The following is a 22,889-nucleotide window of genomic DNA, read 5'->3' as shown; positions in this document are numbered from 1 at the left end:
GTTGAACACTAGGAATGGGGCAGGGGCACCCCACTGCACCAGCACACTCCAGAATGTTTGTTGGGGTGAGTCTGGGGTAAGACCCTAGAGAGGCTGGGCCTGAGATGGTGGGGCCCCCACCTGCCAGTGTCTAAGTCCTGTTTAGAATCCAGGGGGCTCTTCCTCTGGGGCATCTCTTGGTCAGAGCCCCATAGACCTCTCGGAGTCCCCCACCTTCTTCTTGGCCTCATTTCCCAGGTCCAAAAACTAAACAGGAAGGACCACCTCTTCTGGTAGACCGGTCCCACCTTAGATCCACGCTACTTTGGATTACATTTCCAGAGGGCTTTCTGGCTAATCCTTGTATATTTTCGCTGGTGGAAACAAATGGCATTGGACCCACAGGCCTGTTTACAGATGGGGAGACACGGGAATGATGGAGGAGCTTTGAATTTTAAACATTAGCTAATGAGATTGCAGACGGGGGCACTGGGTGGAACGGCCTGGGTATTCCCAGGGAACACTGAGGGAGAGAAGCAGGCCAGGCTCGCTTGCTCGTTGGAGCCATGGACCTTTACGGAGCCCTTATCCGGAGCCACGGAAAGTAGAGCTCTGAGTGCTGCCCTGGGTGTCCCAGCCTGGGTAAATAGAGGGTATGCACAGAACTCTGCAGGGAAGAGGGTGCCAGGAGGACGAGGCTGATACTTCCCGGAGGAGGAGTGGGAAAAGGGAAGGCGCTTGGGGAGGGCATTCTGGGCCGCTGCTGGGGACATAGGCAGGCACGGAGGAGCCCAGCCCGAGGTGAGGCTGGAGCAGTGAGTGTGTGCTTTAGAATTGGGACGCCTGTTCCCAAGCGGACCGGATGGCCATTGACTGTGATTCCTCATTTCCCTTGCCTCTGCCTCTCCCTCCTTGCTGCTCTTGGGCAGTTGTGTTGGAGACGGAGCTGGCTGTTCATTCATCCGCTAATTGTTTTGATAAGAGACTCTAATTATCCACTGCGATCATCAGATTACCGTGAGCTCCTGGAGGGAGATTGGAGAGTTTGAGCCCACTGCTGCAGCCACTGGCAGCCCCCTCTCCCCGAAAGGGACCCCACATCAGCACCTAGCCCTTTGTGCCCCATTCCCGGTTGGTACCCACTGAGCTGTGGCATGGAGGTGGCACAGATGGCTGGGGTGGGCCCTGGAAATCCACTGGAAAGCACAGCCCTGATGTCAAGCAGGACTTTCCCTTGGATTATCTTTGCCACTGTGTTAAGTCCACAGATAAGGGTTTTGGTTCTAGGGATTTCAGAATAAGGTGAGGAGTATGGAGAAAATCAGAGGAGAAGCAGTAATGCCTCTAATGCATCGACATCAGCAGTTGAGACTTCAAATGCCTTTTTTTTGGACTGTTTGATTAAGTTCTACTTACATGTGATTTTGGTATAAAGAGAGCAATAGGCAAAAAACAACCAGGAAGGCAGATTATGAGTTAATCCAATAATCAAATCCTCCAGCAAAGGTAATGGGGAATGATGATGGTGTTGTAATCGATCTGATACGGACTCTTACATCAGTGGGAGCTACAGAGTGAGGGAGCATCTCATCTTGGGACGATGATCGTGATTGTATCTGTCGCCCACAGAAAGATCTGGGGTGGCGTGTGTGATCTCTCCCTGCTCAGGACTTGTTGGAGGGGAGGTTTGTACCCTCAGGGATTGTGTCTGCCATCATTTAGGCAATGTCTGTAGCTCCCAGATGAGCTGGTGAGCCTGGTGACCCCTGAGCTAGAGAGGCACAATGCCATCCTGCCTTCTCCCTGTGCGATCAGAGGTGAGGCTTTTTGAGAAAAGGGCAGGCCTGGGCAGTGCAGTCTGGTTGGGGACTGGAGTTGGGGGTGGGGACAGTGGTCAGGGGCGTGACTGCCCAGGGAAAGTCAGATCCTGGTCGGAGACACCAGCCTGCCATGTGTGCTAGCGTCCGAGGCTCTGTCTTCTCAGTGATAAGATGGTATCCCAGTGGGTGATGCCAGAGTTCCCTCTTGGCTCTCTGCTCTCTTGAGTGCCTTTGTTCTTGGACCTTCCCCCATACCCAAGCACAAGCAGGAAGCCAGAGAACTTAAGTTTGTCTTTCCTTGGTTCTCCAGCATTGCTGCTCCCGACATACTTTTCCTACCTCCTAGGAGAGGGGGGCTGGCTCTCTACCTTGGCTCTCCCATTGTCTTCACATTTGGGGCTCAGCTAGCTGGGAAGTTTGGCAACACCTCAGGCCATATATCTTGTAAACTGCCCTCCCAAAACGACCTTGTTGAGCAGATTTACCGATGTAGTGGGCCTGCCTGTTCTCAGGGGCTGCCGTACTAAATCACGGCAGGTCCAGTGGACTTGCACACCTCGACACAGAACTTTTCAGAAAATTTCAGGCAGGATATATCACTGCCCCATTAACTCCCTGCCATTAATCTCTTTCTCCTAAAAACCTGGAGTTGTCCCCAAAGCACCTGGAACTTGGTGAAAAACGGACCCATTTGGTAAATTCTGTAAATCAGGCTGGCTTTTTCCTTTCCTGGCTCCCCAGGGGGGCTTGCCTCTATCGCCTTGGGGATGGAACGCCCTGGGATTGGGGGAGCGGGGCAGGTGAAGCTACATCATCGCAGGCTTTCCTAGGATCACCCTGGGAATGGACACTGGCCTTGAGGCTCTTCCACTACCTGACCTGTGGAATCAGTGAGTGAGCAGTGTTCTCTGGGGGTGAGGACCAGGGCTGTCATTGTGAGGGCTGCCAGAGACTGCGGTGGCCCGTGGAGTGGCACAGAGGCTGGCGAGAGAATGGGGCCACGCCAGAGGACTGTGTGAAAGGTGCAGGTCCCTTCCCTGATTGCCGGAGAGGGATTTTGTTCTTTTTTTTTTTTTTTTTTTTTAAAGATTTTTATTTATTTATTTGACAGAGAGAGATCATAAGTAGGCAGAGAGGCAGGCGGAGAGAGAGGAAGGGAAGCAGGCTCCCCGCTGAGCAGAGAGCCCGATAAGGGGCTCGATCCCAGGACCCTGGGATCATGTCCTGAGCGGAAGGCAGAGAGGGCTTAACCCACTGAGCCACCCAGGTGCCCCGGGATTTTGTTCTGACAGGGTTTTGCCTACGGCCCAAAGACTGTGGAGAGCCTGTCCCCACGTCTGGAGCCTGTGAGCTGGGGCTTTGGAGTCCACAGACCTGGATTTGAATGCAGCTTCTTTGGTCACTAACCACAGGAATTCAGGGGTATGTGGAAAAGAAAAGATGTGACTTGGAAGAGTGGGGCCTAGGATGGTCAAAAGGAAGAATGAGAAGGAGCAGCTGTGAACTCCAAGAAACAGGTTCTGTGGGTCCCAGCTCCTTCACTCAGCGAGCATGCTTGAGGATTAAATTAGAAGGTTCTTGTAAAATGCTTAGCATAATACCTCGTGCTACCCGACTTTCAATAACTGATACTCAGTAAATCTTATTGGGGGGGCACAGGAAAGCTGCTGTACCCTACTTGTTTGTCCTGCTGGGGTGGGCCCAGGCTAGCTTGAAGGGAGGGGACTCTCGTTTTTTGCCAGTTCCCCACCTCCACCCCCCCCAACCCCCCAGTCTTTGCAACCTTACTTAACAGGTAGAAGCAGAGATGGGACAGTTGCCATAGGCCTTGCTGGGTCTGTATTGTTAACCTCTGGATGAATACCCCTCAAGTCTCCCCTGTCCCTGGAATCTAGGCTTCTGGAATCCCAGATGGAGCCTTGCCCCCCCCCCCCCCCCCTGCCTCTGCAGGCCTTCTCTCTGCCCTCTGCTTGCCTGAAGGCAGGTAGTGAGGCAGGTAGCATGGCCAGGAGCAGTCCTCCACTGCCTGTCGGGACAGGGTCTGGCTAGCAGGCTGGGACAGGAGGCTGGAGCACTACCTTCTCCAGGGAAGATGCGGAGCCTTGGTATCCTGCCCTGCTAGAGAAACTGGTTTCTAGAGCCTGCCTCCCAGCCCCACCTGCGAGAGGGGTCCCTGGGGCTGGGGACATGGATCTTGTCTGTTACCAGGAGTAGTTTACTTTTCTGCTCTTTTGGCAAAAGTCAGCATTATCTGTGCATCTCTTGGCCTTTTACAAAGCTAATTAAGCCCTAGAGGCAGAGTTTTTTTCTTTTTTCTTTTCTCTTTTTTCAAAGATGTTTCTTTCCCAGCTAAAGAGTAGTTTTAGGTGCTTTGGGAGCTTAATTGACTTGCTCCAGGGCTGACCAGAGAGGTTCCCAGTGCTAGGGGATGGGTGGGGGAGGGGAAGGACGCTGGACCTCTCTGCTCTGTCCTCCCATGGAATGTTCTCATAACTCAGATACCCTGCCCTTTCTTTGTCCAGGAAGCCTGGAGTATTCTCCTGAGTTCCTTAAAAATTTGAAGGCTAGGGTTCAGTGAATAGACCTGTGGGGAGTGTAAGTCATTATTTATCAGTATTGTCCCAGAAGGTGGGGAGCCTTCTGTTTTTATTCCCAGGTCCCCACCCACCCACCCCCCATAAGGTGCCGGGTGCAATTTGGAGGAAACAGGTCATTGTACAGGTTGTCTGCCCCATGACATGTGCTGTGTTAGACTTTCAAAGCTGCCTGGTGATGCGAGTTGACTTAACATTTGAGGTCTAAGTGGGCTGCTGGTTTTGTCTGAACCTGGCTTTGTTGATTGGAGGGACTGGGGAAGATAGCCGGCTTACTTCTTGGAGACCACAGCTCTCCCTTCTTGTTCTTCCCTTTGCCCATCTTGGGAGAAAGGGCCTTGCTTTCTGCATCTCTTAAGTGCACACCCCGTGTCGCTGCCTGACTTGGCCTGGTCGTTATCTTCGGGTACCGGTAGGTGCCATCTTGAATTTCTGTGCCAGATGCGTTATTCGGTGGTAGTGATAAGAAAGAACTGTTTGTAGTGGGTCCTTGAGGGACATGCCTCCTGGCCTGGATCGGAGAAGGCTGGCCGTTGTCATTGCTGGTGGCTGCCGGCCAGGGCTGCTTACAATCCACAGAAGCGTTCCAGTTCCCCCAACCAGCTCCGCAGTGGCCCCCCCCCCCCCCCCCCGCGCCGTCAGAGCTCAGGTCTGTGCGGTTCTTCAGTCCGCATCAGCGCTGTCCACCACCCCCTTGCTGCCCGAAACTGTGCCTTACTCTGTCTCAGCAGCCAGCCAGCCACAGGAGGGAGAGCGGATACTTGTGACCAGACCAGAACCTTCCTGAACAGTGAGCTCATAAGCGGTGCCTTGGGAAGGCTGGAATCAGGCCCATAGCTGTGCCCCAACCATGGCCCTGTAGGTTGTGGGTAGACTAAGTTTTCAGTCCCAGAGCTTTGGAAAGGGCAGGGTAGAGCAGTCCATAGTCCATTTTCCCAGCCAGCTTTCTGGTTTTATCTCAGGCGGTCCGGCATTACGTGAAACGTCATGGCTTCCCTCTTTTCCTTGCTTACTCAGCCCCTCACTTCACAGGCTGAGGGCCTCACACTGCACCCCCCCGTGCACCACCCCCTTCACCCACCATGGGGAGGCATTCTGTCCGTTTTTGTGCTGGTGGTCTTCCACTTCATCTCCTCCGTTCTGCTCTTCCTGATCAGAATAGCACACGGTAGGCACTCAGGGACGTCAGAATGAGGGACTGCGGTTGGTCTGTCCCCCGCAGAGGGCTTACTGGCTGCACGCTGATGTGCCCGAGTCATACCTGTCTTCATTTGATCTGCTCTATGGCTCCCTGGGTTTAGCCTGCGTTCCCCCGTCTTTCACAGTGGGGCAGAAGCTGGGGCTCGGGCAGGTGAAGGCCCGCCCAGGCCCCAGAGCTGGCCGCCTGCTTGTGCAGAACCACCCAGAAGAGCCCCTGCAGCGTCCGTGGTGTATCCGAGTGATGGAGTGCACGCACTCAGGACAGTAGCTGGGTGGGATGAAGGGAGCCCCTTCAGGGACAGACGCCAGGGATGGACACCCGCCAGCCGCCGGGCCTTAAGCAACGGCTGGCCGCGCTCATGTCCCTCACCTGGACGCTGCCGCTGGAGCTCTTGCTCTGCAGCAGTCGTCCGGCCGTGCTGCACCCGTGTCTCGATGCTACTGCTTTCTCTTCTGCTTCAGGTACAGCCTGTGCTCTCCAGCTGGGCCCAAGGTCTTGCAGGCTCTGCGCCTTTGCTCCAGGGCATCCCTGGTCCCTCACAGAGGGGCTTCTTGGAGTTTCCTGGATGTTCCACGTTCATGTGTGTCACTGGGCCTTGGTGCGTGCTGTTCCCCTCCACCTAGGATGCCCGATGCTCCTTTTGCATGCCTGCAGGGTCAGCTTGCCTTTAGGACTGGGCTCCAGGTTCTTCCCCAGCACACCTTTTCTGCCTTCTTAAGGTGCTCACATTATTCATTCATCCCACCCATACATTGGGTGAATGTCTTCATTTGCCAGGTACGTGTTGATTGACTGATTGAGATTGGGGATTGAAGTTATCTGTGCTTATTTCTCCCCCGTAGGTTCCTTGAGATCAGGGCCTGTCTGTGTGGCTCTGCTCCAGGTTCCAACACCTGGATGATTCTTGGGATCTTGAGTATTCCTCTTTTTTGGGAATGGGGGCTGGAACCCAGAACCAACATTTCTCATCTTAGAGGCTGGCTTTTCTTCCACATAACCTTTTTTTTTTTTTTTTTAAGATTTTATTTATTTATTTGAGAGTGAAAGCACAAGAGAGTGAGCACAACCTGGGGGACAGGGGAGGGGCAGAGAGAGAGAGTGAGAGAGAGAGAGAGAGAGGCAGATTCCCCACTGAGCAGAGAGCCTGATGCAGAGCTTGGTCCCAGGACCCTAGGATCATGACCTGGGCCAAAGTAAGACACTTAACCAGCTGAGCCACCCAGGCATCCCATCTTCCACGTAACTTTTATCTGATGCCTTTCTTCCCTTGGAAGTCACTGGAGATTGTGGTGAATCTCTCCCCCACTCGCCTGGAAGGCCCTAAAGGCCGGGGCACATCAGATTCACCTTGAAGTCCTACCCCCTTCTCTCTGCCTGGTGTGGAGCAGGTACCTGAGCGTCCATGATGGTGGGAGCAGCAGGAGGTGGCCTCCAGTTGCTGGATTTCAGGGGGCTCTGTGAGCTGAGAGAGCCCCCCTTCTGTCAAAACCTGAAAAACTGTGGAGTGTGTCCAGACAGAGAGTTCGGAACTGGGCTCCTAAGCACTGATCTTTGTGGTTGGCTGGTTCCTTAGGCCTTTCCCACACCACCTGCTTCCTTGAAAGAGGAAGGGGCCAACAAAAGGATAGTAAAAATACTGGAAACACCAGTCTTCACTGCCCCCCTCCCCTTCTTCTGGACCCTTTTTTAAAGCCTAATAAATTGATGCAGAACCTGCTTTGGGCCATTTTTCCTGGAGGCAGTCATTGTGCTTCTGGAAGGCTGACACCTGCCTGGAGGATTGATTGTTAACAGAATCAGAGAGGGTCTGGGTTGGAAAGCAGGTAACAGAATGGGTTTCCTGGGAGTGGGGGCGGGGAATTAAGGATCCTCCTAGTTGTTGGGCTGAAGGTGGGCTCAGTGGGTGGTAAGGTTTTGGAAGAAGCTGCTGAGCTGCTGAGCTGGGAGGCAGCGCCCTCCTCCCTGGAGAACCCCTGTCCCATGCTGTTGCCACCACTGCCGCTTGTGTGTTTAGAAATTTCCCCATTAGAGGTAAATCCTCAGGAGTTCCTTTACCCTGGTTTTTGCCTGCCTTTCTCCTCAATGAAAGCACATGTCTACACCACTTGGTGTAGGCCTGACTGGGAGCTACACAGGTGGTTTGCAGGCTGTTTCCTGGAGGAACTTTGGACAGTTGAACAGGGGCGGAGGTGGGCTCAAGTCTAGCTCATCACGCAGAAGCTGTGTGAGTAGGAAGTCAGCTCTTCTCTGAGCCTCCGGTTTCTCATCTGCGGATGGGGGATGAGGCTAGAGTTCCTCTTCTCCAGCTTAGAAGAATTAGAAAGAGTGTGTGTAGGGGGCACCCGGGTGGCTCGGTCAGTTAAGTGTCTGCCTTCTGCTCAGGTCACCATCTCAGGGTCTTGGGATCGAGCCTCATGTCAGGCTCCCAGCTCAGCGGGTAAGTTTGCTTGTCCCTCCCCCTCTATGCACTGTCTCTGAAATAAATAAAATCTTAAAAAAAAAATGTGTGTGTAAGAGGATTTGGCACATAGTCAGTGCTCAGTAGTGGTTGGTTCCCTGTCTCCTGTTGAGCGTGGTCTGCAATAGCCAGTGTGGTGTAGAAAGTCTAGAATGCAAAGGAGTCAGCCACAGCAGGGCAGCATCTCCAAGACTTTATAAAATGGGAGTATCTCCTGGTCAGGTTGCTGAGGGGAGAAAAGGAGATCGTGGGAAGAAGGTGCCTGGTATATCCTAGGACACCGTGACCTTCTCCCTCCACTCACCCTCTCAGTGAGTTCTGAGGCTATGTTAAGTGGTGGAGGTCAGGCCAGGGCGAGTAGTCTGCTAGTCTGGAAGACCGCTGCAGTGGCCGAGCGGAGCAGAGGAGGGGGAAGGCTCCTGAGTGGAGCTGGGGATCTGAGAGCAAGGCCTGTGGTGAAGGGAGACCCTGGAGCCTGTGGTGGTGAGGGGGCGGGTTGGGGGGTGGTTCTGGGGATGTGGCCCTTTCCCAGCATCCTGTTCCTTTAAGCCTGTGCTTCCAGCTTCTCTACAGGGAGGTGGGACTGCAGAGAGCTGCTTGGAAAGCTCAGTCTGCCCCTCCCCCAAACGCTGGGGGTGTGAAGATGAACTGGGGTAACTACAGCTTGGTGTTTTGGTGTCTGCGAGAAAAGCAGAATTGGCTCAAGCTGCTTTCTCAGTTAAGGGGATTTAAGAAGAAAAAAAAAATTTAATCCAACCCTGGTGATCAATCTGACACCTTCCCTCTGAGCCCCAGATGGCTGACTGGGGCAGAAAGTTGGCTGCCGCGGCTGCTGGGGAACGAAACGGTGTCCCTGTCTCTGTATATGGAGAACCGTGCACTCTGTATAATAAAGCCCGTCTGCCTGGTTTGGATTTTTTGGGGAGGGTATTTAGATATTCCCAGAAGGCTCCTGTTGGTTAAATGTCATTCTTGGAAGTGTCGTGTTAACAGAGAGCTCGACTCACCCGGTTTGGCTGCCATGGTTCAGAGTCTTCCCACCACTTGTCCCCTTGCTGAAGTCCAGGGCCTGGTCACACACTAGATGGGTTTGAAGGAGGACAGAGACCCAGGCATGGCTCTTCCCCCGCCTTAAGCAGGGTGGCCTGTCTTTGGAGTCCATTGAGGGACAGTTTGGAAAGTGAAAGGAAAATGTTCAGTACACCATTATCTTATCACAACTTCTAGACTCGGATTAAATGCTGTCCAGGTCTGTACATGTGTTTGTGGCCTGCTTTTTCTTTGGATAAGCATGCTTCTTATTACTCCTAATTATACCTTAATGGCTGCGCAGGTTTTATTTAACTGTCGTTCATCTTACTGGATCTCCCTTCCTGTCCTCCCCGTTCCCACCCCACCATTGTACATAACACTGCAGTGAACATCTTAGCATTTCATTTTTGGATGATTTCCTTGGAATAAATTCTCAGAAGTGAAATTACCGGGTCAGAAAGTATGGGCCTCTCCTTTCAAGATCCTTGAGTCATTTTGCCAAATTATTTTCAAACGGATTGTCTTGATTTACACTGATGCTGGAATAGATGAATGGGCATTCTGACTGCATTTTTGCTTGCACTGGGGATTATGAAACACGATTTTAAAGGAAGCTCTTTTTTTTTTTTCCCTCTAGATGAGAAATGTTCTAACCCTGACTTTTCTGCTTTTTGTACCAACCCCCATATCTGACTGCTGTGTGCTTCTTGGAGCACCAAGTAAAGTGTGCCGAGTCCTTTCTGCTCCCTGCCTGCTGAAGGCTCACAGCAGCCCAAGAGAGAGGAGAGGGTGGCTGGTGGGAACACAGGTAGGCCAGGTGTGATACCCTGCAGGATGAGCTTCGAGTGCTGTCAAGGTTAAGGAGAGGAAGTTGCCTTGGAGAGCCTTGGCCTTGAGGAATGGGCGTGGCCAGTGCTTGCCAGGCACCCCCCTCGCTCATCGTTTTGTTCCCCAGTGTTTATGGTGCCTCCTGGGCACCACGCTCAGTGGGGATAGGGAGATGGATAGGAGCCAGACGTCTTTCCAGGCAGACAGAGTCACACACAGGGAATTTCTATATGATGTGACAGATGGCTGGAGAGGGTGCCATGGGTGATCAGGGCCCGAGTGACAAGCACTGCGGTTCTTTTGTTCTCAGGATTTTCAATTTTCAACTCCGTTCTCCCTTCCCTGTTCATCAAAGGCTCCCCTTACGAGCAAGGAAGGCTGGGCAGATCAACAAGTATTCCTTCCTCGTCCAGTATTCATACCCAAGTGCCCTTTGACTTCACGGACTTGTGCTGGGAAGAGGTGTTAGAAGCCAGCAGCCTGGTACCTGTTGGGGTACAGTGGGTGACGGGTTGCTTACTGCCTAACTAGGCTGCTCACTCCATGCCCTTTCCCTCTAGGGCCCTTTCGGGTCCTTTTTAGGAAGGATCTAAGGAAATATTTAAGGCCTTAGCATATTGGTCCTGGGAAGCAGGATTACAGGTGTCAGGCCCAGCTTTTTCCCATCCAATTAATAATCTATGTCCCAAGTCATTTTTGCACTCGGAGGCTTCCTCCCATGTGTGCCAGGCGGGGAGGCCCTGTTGCCCCACTGGCATTGGTGAGATTTCCCCAGCCAGGTCTGGGCACAGTGGAGTGGCTACAGCTCCTGGTCACATTGTGTCACATGGAAGGTTCTTACGCCCATCTTCTTGTGGGTGGAAGAGCTCTGTGGTGTAGGGGAGTCCTGTATTGTTTCTGCTTCTCCAAGGAGTTTGTGCGACACATTAAGTCTTCAGACTTGCTTTTTAGGATGTGTCCCACATGCTAGGTTGGTGTGGTTTGTCATTGTGTGGTCATCCTCCCTGCGGTCCATCCACCAGAGAACCAAGTAATCCTGTCTCCCACTGGGGACTGGGGCTAGGGTTACATGTTGGGGCCAGAGGCCCATTTGGGTGCCTGGGAAGAGCCCCAGGTTAGGAAGGGAGGTCTGGTGCTGGGCCTGACTCTGCTGCTTACTCACTAGCTGGCTGGGCCCTGCCAGGCCCCCATTTTCATCTCAACTATCTGGATTCTTTCTAGGTCTACAAAATGAAAATCCCAGGATTCCTGGTCACTAGCTGTCCTGAGGTTCCTGGAAAGCTTGTTTGGGGAAAGCTTGGCCATCTTGAACCTAAGTAGCATGAGCTTAAGACCTCTGGGCAACCTTCAGCCATCCCCCCAGGGAGGAGACTCTAGTCTCTAGTGCTTTGTGTAAGACCTTAGGTGTGGACCCCAGGGAACTTTTTGCTGATTTCAGAAAACTTGGGCCCACAACTGGCTTCGGTGTGGTCATCTCCCTTTCCCCTCAAGTGCCTGGTTGGGGAGCAGAGAAGCCTGGAAGTGGAAGAGGACACAGAACCCCCAGATTGTGCCCTGGAAGGGGTGGACCATAGGACCAGCTCCCAGCTGCCTTCCATTGTCTGCCAGGGCAGTAACCTTAGCCCCCTCCCCTAGGTCCTCCTTTTGAGAATAAACATATCAACAGGATTGATTACCCCATGGGTCCCTGGGCAGCTGGCTCTGGCCGGCATCTGGGGCTGATTTCTCCGCTGTCGCACAGCCATTGTCTTGGATTATTCACTTCCACAAATCAGGTTGGCTTCACCGCCCTAACCCTACCACGACCCCCAGATGCTTGTTTGTCGGTTGAATGAACACTTCCTGCTCAGTGGGGCCGGCAGGGGTGGGTGGGGCGGGAGGGGATGGGGTGGGGTGGGGAGGGGAGAGCCTTAAGCACACGTGGACAGCCTCTGAGCCCCACCCCCCCTGCCCTGATGCAGACAGGATGTTCCCATCCCAGCTCCTCCCCAGCCTGCCAGCCTAGCCTGCCTTTCCGAAGTGGATTCAGAGTGGAGGAGACATTTCCAGGAAGCTGGCTCAATCCCCTGATCTGGAAGGAGAGCTTGGTGGGGAGGAGACTCTCAGGGGCGTCAGCTGGGCGCTGTCCTGTGGCCTCTGCCTCCCAGGTGGGAATGACAGGTCTTGAGTCCTGGCATCTCCAGGCATGGGGGTTGGTCTGCTTTTAACACTGGGCTCAGGAGCTGTGACAAGACAGGACAGCCTTCAGGGCAGAAAACAGGTCGTGACTTTGCTTTGAGCCCAGAGTGAAGGCTATGGAAGCGTGAATGGGAGCATGTTCTCTGAAATCCCGTCTATTCTTCCAGGCTCATCATGAGCTACACCCTCCTTGTGAAAGGAAGCCCTCTTTGACCACTTGCCCCATACAATCCCTTTCCTTTGAGATACTACAAAGCTCAGAGATGGTGCTGTGGGCTGGAGCCCTTTTCCTGTGGGCTGCTGCTTTGTTGCACAAGAATGAGAAAAGGCAGGTAGGCCAGGGAATGCTGGGGAGAGGCAGATGGGTGTAGGCTGAGACAGGTGTGGACGAGAGCTTCTGTCGCTGGAGGGTGTGCCCGGTGCATCTGCCCAGCTGCTGCGGGTGCCACTGGGACCCCCGGCTCTGTGGACCCGGGGACACAACACAGAGCTCAGTTCAGATGGAGTAATTCGAGGACTGCTTCTGTGTGCTGCCTTCTTCCTTTGGTGTGGTGATAATGGTGTGGCTGGTTCTCCAGGTGAAGACCCTAGAAGTCGGATCCTCTCCTCTGCACTGGACATGAGGTGGAGGGTGGAGGGCGAGGTGGGGTAGGGGGTGGAAGGGCTGCTTGTTCCGTGTAATTGGGCTGCTTTCCTGAACCTCCTGGCTTGCAGCTCCCTCCCAGAGTAATGGTGGGGATAGTGGTGGCCGCAGGGTCAGGGTGCGTCACCTTCGTGTGCTGCACTTGATTTGTGCAGCCTGTTTGCTCTGACTTGATTTGGAGACCTTGCTGGTAGGGTCCTTGGTAGGGCTCCAAGCCCTGCAACCGCACCGCCCTGGGTGCTCCCCACTGCGGTCTTATGCGTCAGGTGGGTTGCTGGTCTTCTCTTTGCCCCAGAAGTCCTGCAGGGCCCCGCCATCTAGCAGGGGTCAGAACCAACTTTAACTTCCAGGTTCTCCACACTGCCTTGCTGCCTTCTGGCCTTTTGTTCCGAAGCAGAGGGTCCCTGTGGCTCAGCCCTTCCCCAGGGTGTTTCCAGTCTGGGAAGACCGGAGCCCTCACTCCAAGCCCTTGGTGGGTTCCCTCTGCCTTGAGCCCAGGCTGCCCAAGGCCAGACCGGAACTCTGCTGCCCCCTTCTGGGATGGCCTGCTCTCTTTCCATGCTTGTCCCCACCTTGCTTTGCTTTCCTCTCTAGGAGGAGGAAGTGTTACTGGTTGGCTCTGTGAAGCGTGTGTGGCTCAGAAGACAGGAGACCGCAGATTTCTTGTTGCTCAAGACTCGGGAGAGATGAGGGTGGGGACCTGTGCTCCTTCCAGGTGCCATTAGCCCAGAGCGGAGAGTACTGGATAGGACCCCGAGGAGACCCTTCTCACTGGCCCACGGCTCACCGGCACCCGTGGTTCACCTTGTCTTGGGAAGTGGAGTTGTTCCCCCTGCCTGTCACTCGGGTTGTGGGCGGTTCAGTTCTCTGACAGACCAGCCGGTGAAAATGCTCTAAGGGGGGATCTCTTCTCTTCCCAGGAGCAGAAGAGGCAGAGCGGGAAGTGTGGCCTTCCCGCTCCCAGCCCGGGATGGTGCCCACCCCAGCCCAGCTTTTGCACTTAGCTCTTGTTCTTCCCGTGGTCTGGACTAGTACTTTGCAGACTGCATCAGGGAACCACTTACCCCGATTAAAACAGCCGGGGTGGGGGCAGGAGGAAATGGGCCTGGGGTGCTTTGGGAATGTTTTAGCTAATGCGGGGAGTGCTTTTTAAAAGGCAGGTAGAAAAGTTTTTTTCTCTTAGTAGATCAATTAAAGATCTTTCTTAAAATTAACCCCTGGAAGGTGTGTGTTGGTGGGCTCTGTTTCCCGATGTATACCCAGCACCGGGCAGACCTCCCCCACCCCGCAAACACATACTCTCCATGCCTTTAGCAATTTCTATGAAAGGTGACCAAGTGTTTTTCAAAAGAGCTTCCCCTCTGTGATAAATGCCAGGTAGTGACTGAGCCCGCGGCCCCTGGGGAGAGAGAAGAAAGCCTGGCCCAGCCCGGAGAGCCATTTCTGGGAGGCGGGGAGGCTGGCTGTGCCGCCCCGAGGTCTGCACGGCCTGCTGGCAGCAGCAGGCACGGAGACGGGCATCTCGTCAGAGCCAGGCAGATGGCGTTCACCTGCTCGGGACATGCTCCCTTGGAGTCGCTGGGATAATAACAGACAGCTGCCAGCTCTGGGGCCGAGATCTGCGGGCATTCAGATACTTGGGAAGTGTGCAGGGGAGAAGGAGCTGGCCCCAGGCCTCCCCTCCCCACCTCGGTTTGTCTTTTGTTTTAAGATTTGTGTGCAGGGGAGGGGGGGCCGCCCCCGCCCCCCCAACATCCGAGCAACAAGAGTGTTTTAATAGAGGACAGTTCTGTTTTGGAAACGACAAGAAAGCGCCTTGTCGAGTGTGACCTGGCCTCCTCTTTGTCCAGCCTTCTCCCGCTTTGTGTGCACCCGCAATGAGTTTTGTTCCAAGGGGCAAAGGAGTTGGACATGGATTTGCTGTGTTCCTGGGGTTTTCTTTCTTTTTCCTTTTTTGGCAGCGGCTGAGGCTTTTGGTTATTTCTGAGTACAGGGCAGTTGGGGAGCTGGGGATTTTCAGGACCACTCCAGAGTCTTTGAGTTTTACCGGGTGGTGTCTGGAGCGGTAGAGAAGCCACCCAGAGCCACCTTGCTGACATCCTGCTGTTTTCCCACCCCACTGAATATGTGGGGGAAGGGACCTGGAATTTCTCACAGCGCCCACAGCCTCGAATCCTCACAGGGAGGTTTCCCCACCTTGTAGTCCGATGCAGGGCTGACTGTTCTGAGAACCGGCTTCATTTCCCTTCTCTTGCCATGCAGGGTAGGGGCGCTGGCTGAGGCCTCCCTTCATTCTAGGGTCCTGTACCGTGGCTAAAGCTCAAGCCTGTGTTGACTTGGTCTGGCTCGTTGTGGAAACTTCGGCTCTCATTGAGGCAACTTACAAAATTGTGTATTGTTTGGAAGCAGCTCCGTCTTATGGGGTCTAATGGAAATTTTATAACCGCCCTCCAGGCAGAGCTCGTGCCTCACTCCTTCAGGCCAGGCCCGGAAGGCAGGTTTGCCAGTGGTGTCCTAAGGTGCGGGAAGATGACAAAACCTGCTTGATAGTCCACACCACTCGAAGTCGCGTGCCCTGTTTGCCTTACACGCCCTGGGAGTGCTGTTGACAAATGGGCCTGGTTTAGTCCCTAAAGCTATAGGCTGTGTGTGCCTCATGCAGTCAAAAAGTGCATTGTCACTTTGTCACCGTGGTAAGTTGGACCAGCTTTTCCTCTCCTCTCTCTAACTATTCCAAATCTGTGAGAAGCCAGTGGCAGACATTACCTTTTTCTTAAGTATTCTTCATTTTCAGAACGGACCTAGGAATGAATCCCTGCCCCTCTGGTTTGGGGTGCATCGTTCTAATCTTCTTTGTTATTCTAATATTGTTCTGGTGAGGGGGCTTGGGAGTTTTTGTTTGGGGGGTTGTGCTTTAAAACATTCATTCTTCAGCATGAGAGATTCAAAGATTAATTAGGATGGGATCTTTGCCCTCAAGGAGCCCACCGTCAAGGAAAGCCAGACAGAGCATTGAACACAGTACAGCATGTGGTTCCATGCAGGGCCCAGGCCAGGGTCAGCTAGGCACAGAAGAGAGAGAATGGGGCAGTTCTCTCGGGTCAGGGGCGACGTGGAGTTAGTGTAAAGATTGGTAGAGGAGGTGATGGTAGGGCTGATCTGGTAGTGGAGACTGGTGTTTGCCAGGCAGCCAGAATGGAGGGAAGCTGTTTCCTTCAAAGCAGGCATTGTGCCTGAGGATTCTAGGGCCCAAAGAGCAAAAGGAGGAGAGTGTGATGGGAGCATAGGTACCCCAGGTAGCAGGGCTTGGGTGGCCCAATGAAGTCTGGCTTTCGTTCTTCCTGGGCGTTAGGGGAGAGGGAACAGCTGGAAGCCTATCTGAGTCTTCCTGGTTTCACTCTGGGAATCTGGAGGTTGAGTGTCAAGGTGAGTAATGGTGGTGGGCACCAAGGGGAAAGACTACAGTTGTCATGGAAAGAACCCAGTGTTAAGCAGGTGCCAGCTCTGCTAGCTATGTGTGACCCAGCTCTGCTAGCTCTGTGACCCTTGGCAATCCGATCCTCAGTTGCCTGCTCTCTGAAATGGGTCATATAGACAATTTACATCTTGGGGTTGGTGTGAAGATAGATAAAGAGACATGAGCATAGCAAGTGCTTTGTACCAAATAAACACATACTGTTGCTATTGGCTTTGTAATGATACACCCATAACAGCTCCTAAGAAGCGTCAGACACCAGGGTACTGGTCCCACTCACCCCCACCCAGGGATTATCCAGGAGAGTGCTGAACATGGCCTCATATGAGGCCATTCTTTTGCCGTGGCTTTTTACCTCTGTTATGCCAGTCTGGTTTCAGATAACCTGATGTTCACTGATAATGAACCTGGTGTCCTGGCCTGAAACTCTATGCCTGTTCGGACTTGTAGCTTTTCCCCTGTCCTCCATGGGTGCGTTCAGTGACACGGGACTGACACCAGCTTGAGGCTTATCGCACCAAGGTGTACATTATCACATCCCTCCCGCTCTTTCCCTTAGCTAGTGTATCATCTCCACTCTGTCCTTGGGAAGGCCTCAGGAGTTCTGTGCAGGCGAGACGTGGTCCTGTCCAGTGGGGTGGGCTGGGTGGGGGTCTTAGAGTCTAGGAGGAGGAGTAAGGAAGGAACCCAGAAGCTGCCAGTTTGGAGAGAAGAGAGCCAGGAGATGGAGTGGGGGAGGGAAGGGCGGCATCGTCAGGTAGCGGGGAGTCTGGGAAGGGCTACTGAGAACGCTGGGTACTGTTTCCCTGGGACCTCGAGGGTTAGGGTGTTTGTACAAACGATGAAGAGTGGGAGCGGATCTCAGTAGAAAATGGGGGGAGGTAGAAGAATGGCTAGCAGGTCAGGGTGCCTGGGATTGGGACAGAACTGGGAGAGGGCAGAAGAGTCTGCCAAAGAGGGAACCAGGTAGTAGTAACTCTCTGCAAGCCATGACCTCACCTGAGAGCTTCCTTGTGCCTCTGGCGCATCATCTATAAGAAGATCAGACTTGGAGTGCCTGGGTGGCTCAGTTCGTTAAGCGGCTGCCTTTGCTCATGTCATGATCCCGGAGTCCTGGGATCTAGAGTCCCACGTCAAGCTCCCTGCTTGGCCTAGAGTCAGCTTGTCTCTCTCCGTCTACCTGTTTGTGTGTGCCCTTCTCTCGCTCTCAAATAAATAAATAATATCTTTAAAAAAAAAAAAAAAGATCAGACTTGAGTACATTGCTGCTTTGCTGTGGCTCAGAGCTGCCCAGGCTGGCAGAGGAAGGCAGTGGCCTCCCGCTTGAAGCTTCCTTCTCTTTTTAAAAGCGTTCCGTGGCCCTGTGATTGCTCGCCGACATAACTTTCTGCTCTCCTAACTGCATCTAATTTGCTGTCTCTCAGCCGTGACATCTGATAATAGAAAACTTACTATTCATTGGATGCCTATCATGGGCTGCCCCCATGCTAGACAGGTGCTGTACCTTCCCTGACTGCAGAAAGGAGACATTCAGGGGACAACACAGGGAAGGGAAGGGCCTGGGTCTTTGCTAGGGAATTTGCATAAGGACCCTGGGGAGTAAACTGGAGTAAGGTTGTGCTTCCCCTCTTACTCAGCTAGCAGCCCAAAGGCTCTCAGAGTGCATATCAGAGCTAGGATTTGTTCCTCCCAGCCTTGCTCCCCATAGCACACCTCCCTCCAGATGCCTCAGCAGTGGTCTCTGCCTAGCTTTTCTCCTGTCATGGTAAATGTCTGCCGGCTGTGCTGGAGGGTTCCTCGGTCCTCTGCATCCTTTCCCCTTTGTGATGGCAGTGGCGGTGGGGGTGGGGGTCGCTCTGGGTTTCTCTGGGGTTGCCTTCTCCATCGGTAGTGGACAGCTGAGAGGTCCTGGGCCAGGCCTGAGGGTTGTTTCCACAAGTGAGGACTGGTCAGTTGTCCAGCCACATTCCCAGCCTCAACCTCCAGCCTTGCACCAACAGTATTTATTCCTTATCAGCAGGATGTCCTGGCGCTGGCTCCAGCGATCCCTCTAGGCTCTGCTTTTCTGCCTCTGCCTGCCCCCCTGGGCATGTAGCCTTTGCACACAGCAGACCTTCTTCCTAGAATGACCTGTTCTTCTGGAGTTCCACCTGCTACGTCCTTTCCCCACCCCCTCTTCAGCCTTACCCGACCAGCCCCTCCCCAAGGCCTCTTTTGTACCCCAATGTGAGACGAACCCTGTGACCACAGAATGTCTGTGCCCGGTTGGAATGAGTGTTTCCTGGCCCTGTGGGGAGACCCTATCCAATGCTCCTCAACTCAGGAAACAGAGGAATTGCTGCTGTGTTCTATAGGGCAGTGGGGTGAGCCACTAGTTCTTGGCCACGAATCCCACGTAGTCCTCGTTCTGAGCTCTCTTCTCTGTGTGGTCCGCGCTCTGCCTCCTGTTCTCAGCAGAACTCCCAGGTCCGAGTCCTGCTCTGCTCTCCACGTCCTCTCTCATTTGGCACCGGTGAACCTATCTGACCAAGCCCTTCCCTAGTTCTAGCCAGATGTCACCCCACACACCCAGTGTATGGGGTGGTGCAGGGTTCGGGGCTGCCTTCCCCCGACTCTTTCGCTCCCTCCACACTTCCTGTTGTCTGAAATATCGCCTTCAATACCCTCCTGTCCTCTGCTTCCTGCTCATTCATTCACTCACGTGGAGACTACCAGCCCTGGAGCTAGACCCTGGAGTAAGTCGTGCTTCCCCTCTTACTCAGCTAACAGCCCAAAGGCTCTCCAAGTGCACCTCAGAGCTAGGATTTGTTCCTCCCAGCCTTGCTCCCCATAGCACACCTCCCTTCAGATGTCTCAGCACTGGTCCCTGCCTGGCTTTTCTCCATGCCTGTCTTCTTACCTTTTCTCATCATCCCCTAAAAAAAAAAAAAAAAGGTGAAAAGAAATGGCAGGAATTCATTTCAGTAGTATACTCTATTTACTCCTAAACAAATACATCCAAAACACTATCATTTTAAGTTGTAAGCGGTGTAAAAATCATTGATGAGTTACAGATTTGCTCTTTATTCCAAGTCCTTGAGATCTGGTGTGTGTTTCACTGTCTCCTGATCTGCCCGTGTCTCCAAGAACTCAGTAGCCCCTTGGGGACAGGGCTTCCATGCTGGACCCTCATGGGTGTGGAGATTTAGGAGCTGGAGATCTGCAGAGCAGTGGATCTATTTTATATTGTCTCTGACTCTGCCATTTTTGGCCCAGTGGCCTTGGGACGGTGGCTTCCCCTCTCCAAGCTTACTATCCGCAGAAGGCACGTGGCCTCACCTCATGGGGTAGCTATAAGGCCTGCCTGGACGAGACGGGGCGCACAGAGGCTCATCATGGTTCCGAGCACGTGGGACTGGTGATTGTGCGTGTTGAGATGACAAAGCCTGAGCGATCACCGGGGGGCTGGCTCAGGGCCAGGACCTGCCGCTTGCCCCCTGGTCTGCCCATGCACGTGGCGGATAGCAGATTGCCTGAAGAAGGACCCAGAGTGACAGAGTGCTCTGTAAGCTCAGGGCAGGAGCTAGCAGGAGCCCTGAGGAAAGGAGTGGCAATCTGGAGAGGCTTCCTGGTGGAGGCCCCACCCAGATGCTCCTTGGGTTCCTCTGTCTCCAGAGCGCTCCTCTACAGCTCCAGCATCCAGGCAGCTCCATTTGCTCACTCTTTGTCCTGTGTGATTAGTGCAGCATGCTCCGCTCTTGTCTCTGATTGTGTCGTACAGCGCATACTTTATTCTATCCGTACAATGCCATCGGCCGGGTGATTATCTTGTTCACTAATTGTTCCGCCTGTCTGTCTCATCGGCCTTGCCAGATCAACGGTGTCTTCGGAGCAGTGAGCCCGTCCTTGGTGCCTTTGGTCTCGTGCTCCATGGCAGGCTGGGCCTTGGGACCCAGGTTCGAGTGCTGTTGTCTGCCACGCCGGCTTGTCAGTGGCTGCCAATGAGGTGCTGTCCCTCCTTTTACAGAGGAGCAGGGTGACACCAGTGATACAGCTAAGCCGCCGTTCGCCCCCGCCCCCCCCCGCCCCCATTCCCGGACTCTGGCTGTCCCTCCACTGGTGGATCTTCAGGGTCCTCAAGGCGGTGAACAGTCATTCCTTTGCTCAACCAGGTATCCATTGAGCACCCTCGAAGTGCCGGGCATTGGGAAGGTAATGAACAAGACAGGCATTCTGCCTTTGGGGGGTTTAAGGTTTAGAGAAAGGAACAAATGCAAAGGAATAAAAATGGCAGTATACTTAATTGGAGTTGTGTCGACATTCCCTCAAGCAGATCTTTGCATGTGTTCTGCACAGCCTTGCCCTGTGCTAAGTAAGCACTGGGGGTGTCCCAGTGAATGACCCAGGTGGCCCTGACCTCCCGCTTATGGGGCAGAGGGACAAACAGACAGGGATGCACTCAGAGGATACACAGGTGGAACTGCCCTGGGGGAGAGTAGGGGTCACCTGGCTGGGGAGCCCTTCAGGGGTTGTGTTGCCCCTCCTGCCCACAAGCCAGAGGGGAGGGCGCAGAGCTGGCGCCTCCCTGTTTCCCATGGAAGTGTGTCCCGAGGCCCGGGTGTTTGTGCTCTCTGCCCTTGTGCGGCTGACTTGGGGGAGGCTCGGGGAGGGCTCTAAACACAAACCAGATGAAGGAGGCGCCTGCGGGTGCCTGGGAGCAGGGGCGGCCCCAAGAGCATGTGGCTGGGTCACCCTTTGTAATTATCACACTGTGGTGAAGGCCCCGGAAGCCGGGGTGGCGTAGGGCGGGGGAATGCCGGCTTCCCATCTGCTCAGCCTCTTTGGGCTCTGAATGGATTAGTTCTGTTTGGGCTGCAGCTTACTGTTGTGTGTGTTTTTCATCCCCTCCCGTTTGTTCTCTCCCTGGCCCATACGCCTGCGCCTGCTCGGGAGCCGTGAGGGTCCTGGGGCAGGAGGGAGAATTGCGAAGTGGCCATTATCCAAACAAGAAAGGGAATCATTGGAGTTTGTGTTCTTCTGGGCCTCTAGGGAAACGAGGATGTGGCGGGGGTGGTGGGGGCGGGGGGAGGTGGCAAAGCCTTGGGAAAGTGAGAAGATGGGGTGCAACTGTAGAAACGGGGCTACAGTATGGTTTGTGAGTAACCCCACCTGGTACGGTCTGCCCCACGGGGGAGTCGGTGGTATGAAATCATAGTTGGTGTGCCTGTGGTGGTGTTCCTTGCACGTGGGATGTCTGGGTCGGCGCTCATTCATTTCCACCAGGCGAACTTGGGGATGCTTCTGTTGCAGGAAACTGTGGGCAGAGCAGTAATGTTATGGGCAGTGTGATGTGAAAGACCCACGTGGACCTGCCGCTGACCTCTCCATGTGACCCCACTCCAGGCTTCAGTTTTCCCAGTCTGTCAAGTGGGGGCGTTGATTCCTGTCTTAGAGAATTGTTGGCTTCAGGGCTGGTTGGGGGGAAGCAGGGAAGGTGTAGAAGAGACTTGGTGCCGTCCACTGGACTCAGGAAGTATTCAGTAGAGCCTAAGAGTGCCTGTCTCTAACGTCACACAGGGGGACAGGGCAATTGGGGTGCTGGGAGTGCCCCTGGATGCTGCAGGATTTCTTGATGGGTGTCAGGGAGCTTCTGCAGGTAAAACAGACTTGGCAGGAAGCCAGCATTGCTTCTGCCTCCTATTTCAAAGGAAATAGAAGGGTGTGGCCCTCACCCCTATTGGTGTGCTGTCAGTGTCTATGAGGAGCCCCATGGAGGGGACACCTTGGAGAGAAGGGCTGGGGAAGGCAGAGGAAGCAGCCACAGCCTCTGCTTCTCGGAGTCCACATTCTAGCTTAGAATCAAAATTTCACACATGTGGAACAATTAGAGAAAAATAACAGATGGCGTCTGATCAGATGTCATTGCTCTGTGAAGCTGTCCCAGACTGCCCCACCCTCTGGCAGAAATAATCCTTCCTTTCTTTGGGATCCTGGAGCCCAATGCAGGCCTGTGCGACACCATGCATGGCATTGGTTTATACTTGGTCATTTGTGCCATTAATTGTGCAACAGCAAATGTATGTTGAGTGCCTCCCCGTGCCAGGTCCTGTCCTTGGTCCTTCCTCCTGTCCTTGTCGAGCACCTCGTCAGGACACTCTAGCCCATAGTCTCCACTTGGGGCTTCCAGGCTGGCCTGTGTGTTTCCTTCTGGGGGCTCCTGAGTCCCCAAACCACTTTCTCCCAGGCTGCGTGTAGTCTTTTCGTAGCACTCTCGTAGCACTCTCCTGTGTTTGGTCTTCCTGTGGGGACTTTGGGCCGATCTGGAGGAGTCAGTGAAGACTCTGGCCAGCCACCAGCCAAGCGCTGCTAATGCGTTGTGTGATCTTAACACACTCTGGTTCTCCCTGGGCCTTCATTTTCTTGACTTAAAGCAAAACAAAACAACCAGGATCGGATTAAACAGTATCTCTAGTATTGGTTCTGAGATTTAAAGGTTGTTTTGTTTTTGTTTTTGTTTTTGTTATTTTTTGGGTGGTGGATTGTGTGGGCCTACAAATACCTTTGGTGTGCAGGACCCTTAGTAGGGCCCTGGAGATGCCTAAGTGACTTTTTCGTGGGATCTCACAGTCAGCGGGAAAGAGGACATAGCGGATGCTGATGCTGCTCCAGTGGACCCGGTTGCTGAGTCCCAAGAGAAGGCTC

At 53.8% G+C, this 22,889-nt stretch overlaps 1 protein-coding gene across 7 annotated transcripts in view; it reads left to right on the top strand.

The window, feature by feature from the left end:
- The window catches only part of SSBP3 (single stranded DNA binding protein 3), a 162,308-nt gene that overhangs the window by 73,438 nt on the left and 65,981 nt on the right, over positions 1-22,889 (top strand). The window contains exon 1 of one of the 7 annotated variants that reach the window (XM_082685249.1): positions 11,927-12,059. The exons of the other annotated variants lie outside the window; for them this stretch is intronic. The gene's annotated coding sequence lies outside the window, so the exon portion shown is untranslated. Of the gene's footprint in view, positions 1-11,926; positions 12,060-22,889 lie in introns of those variants that run through there. 7 annotated transcript variants of the gene reach the window in all.

This window comes from Mustela nivalis, assembly GCF_964662115.1.
Source record: "Mustela nivalis genome assembly, chromosome: 10".
In the NCBI taxonomy this organism is placed as follows: Eukaryota; Metazoa; Chordata; class Mammalia; order Carnivora; family Mustelidae; genus Mustela; species Mustela nivalis.
Note: the sequence above shows the minus strand (reverse complement) of the source record. Positions and strands in the feature narration are given on the sequence as shown.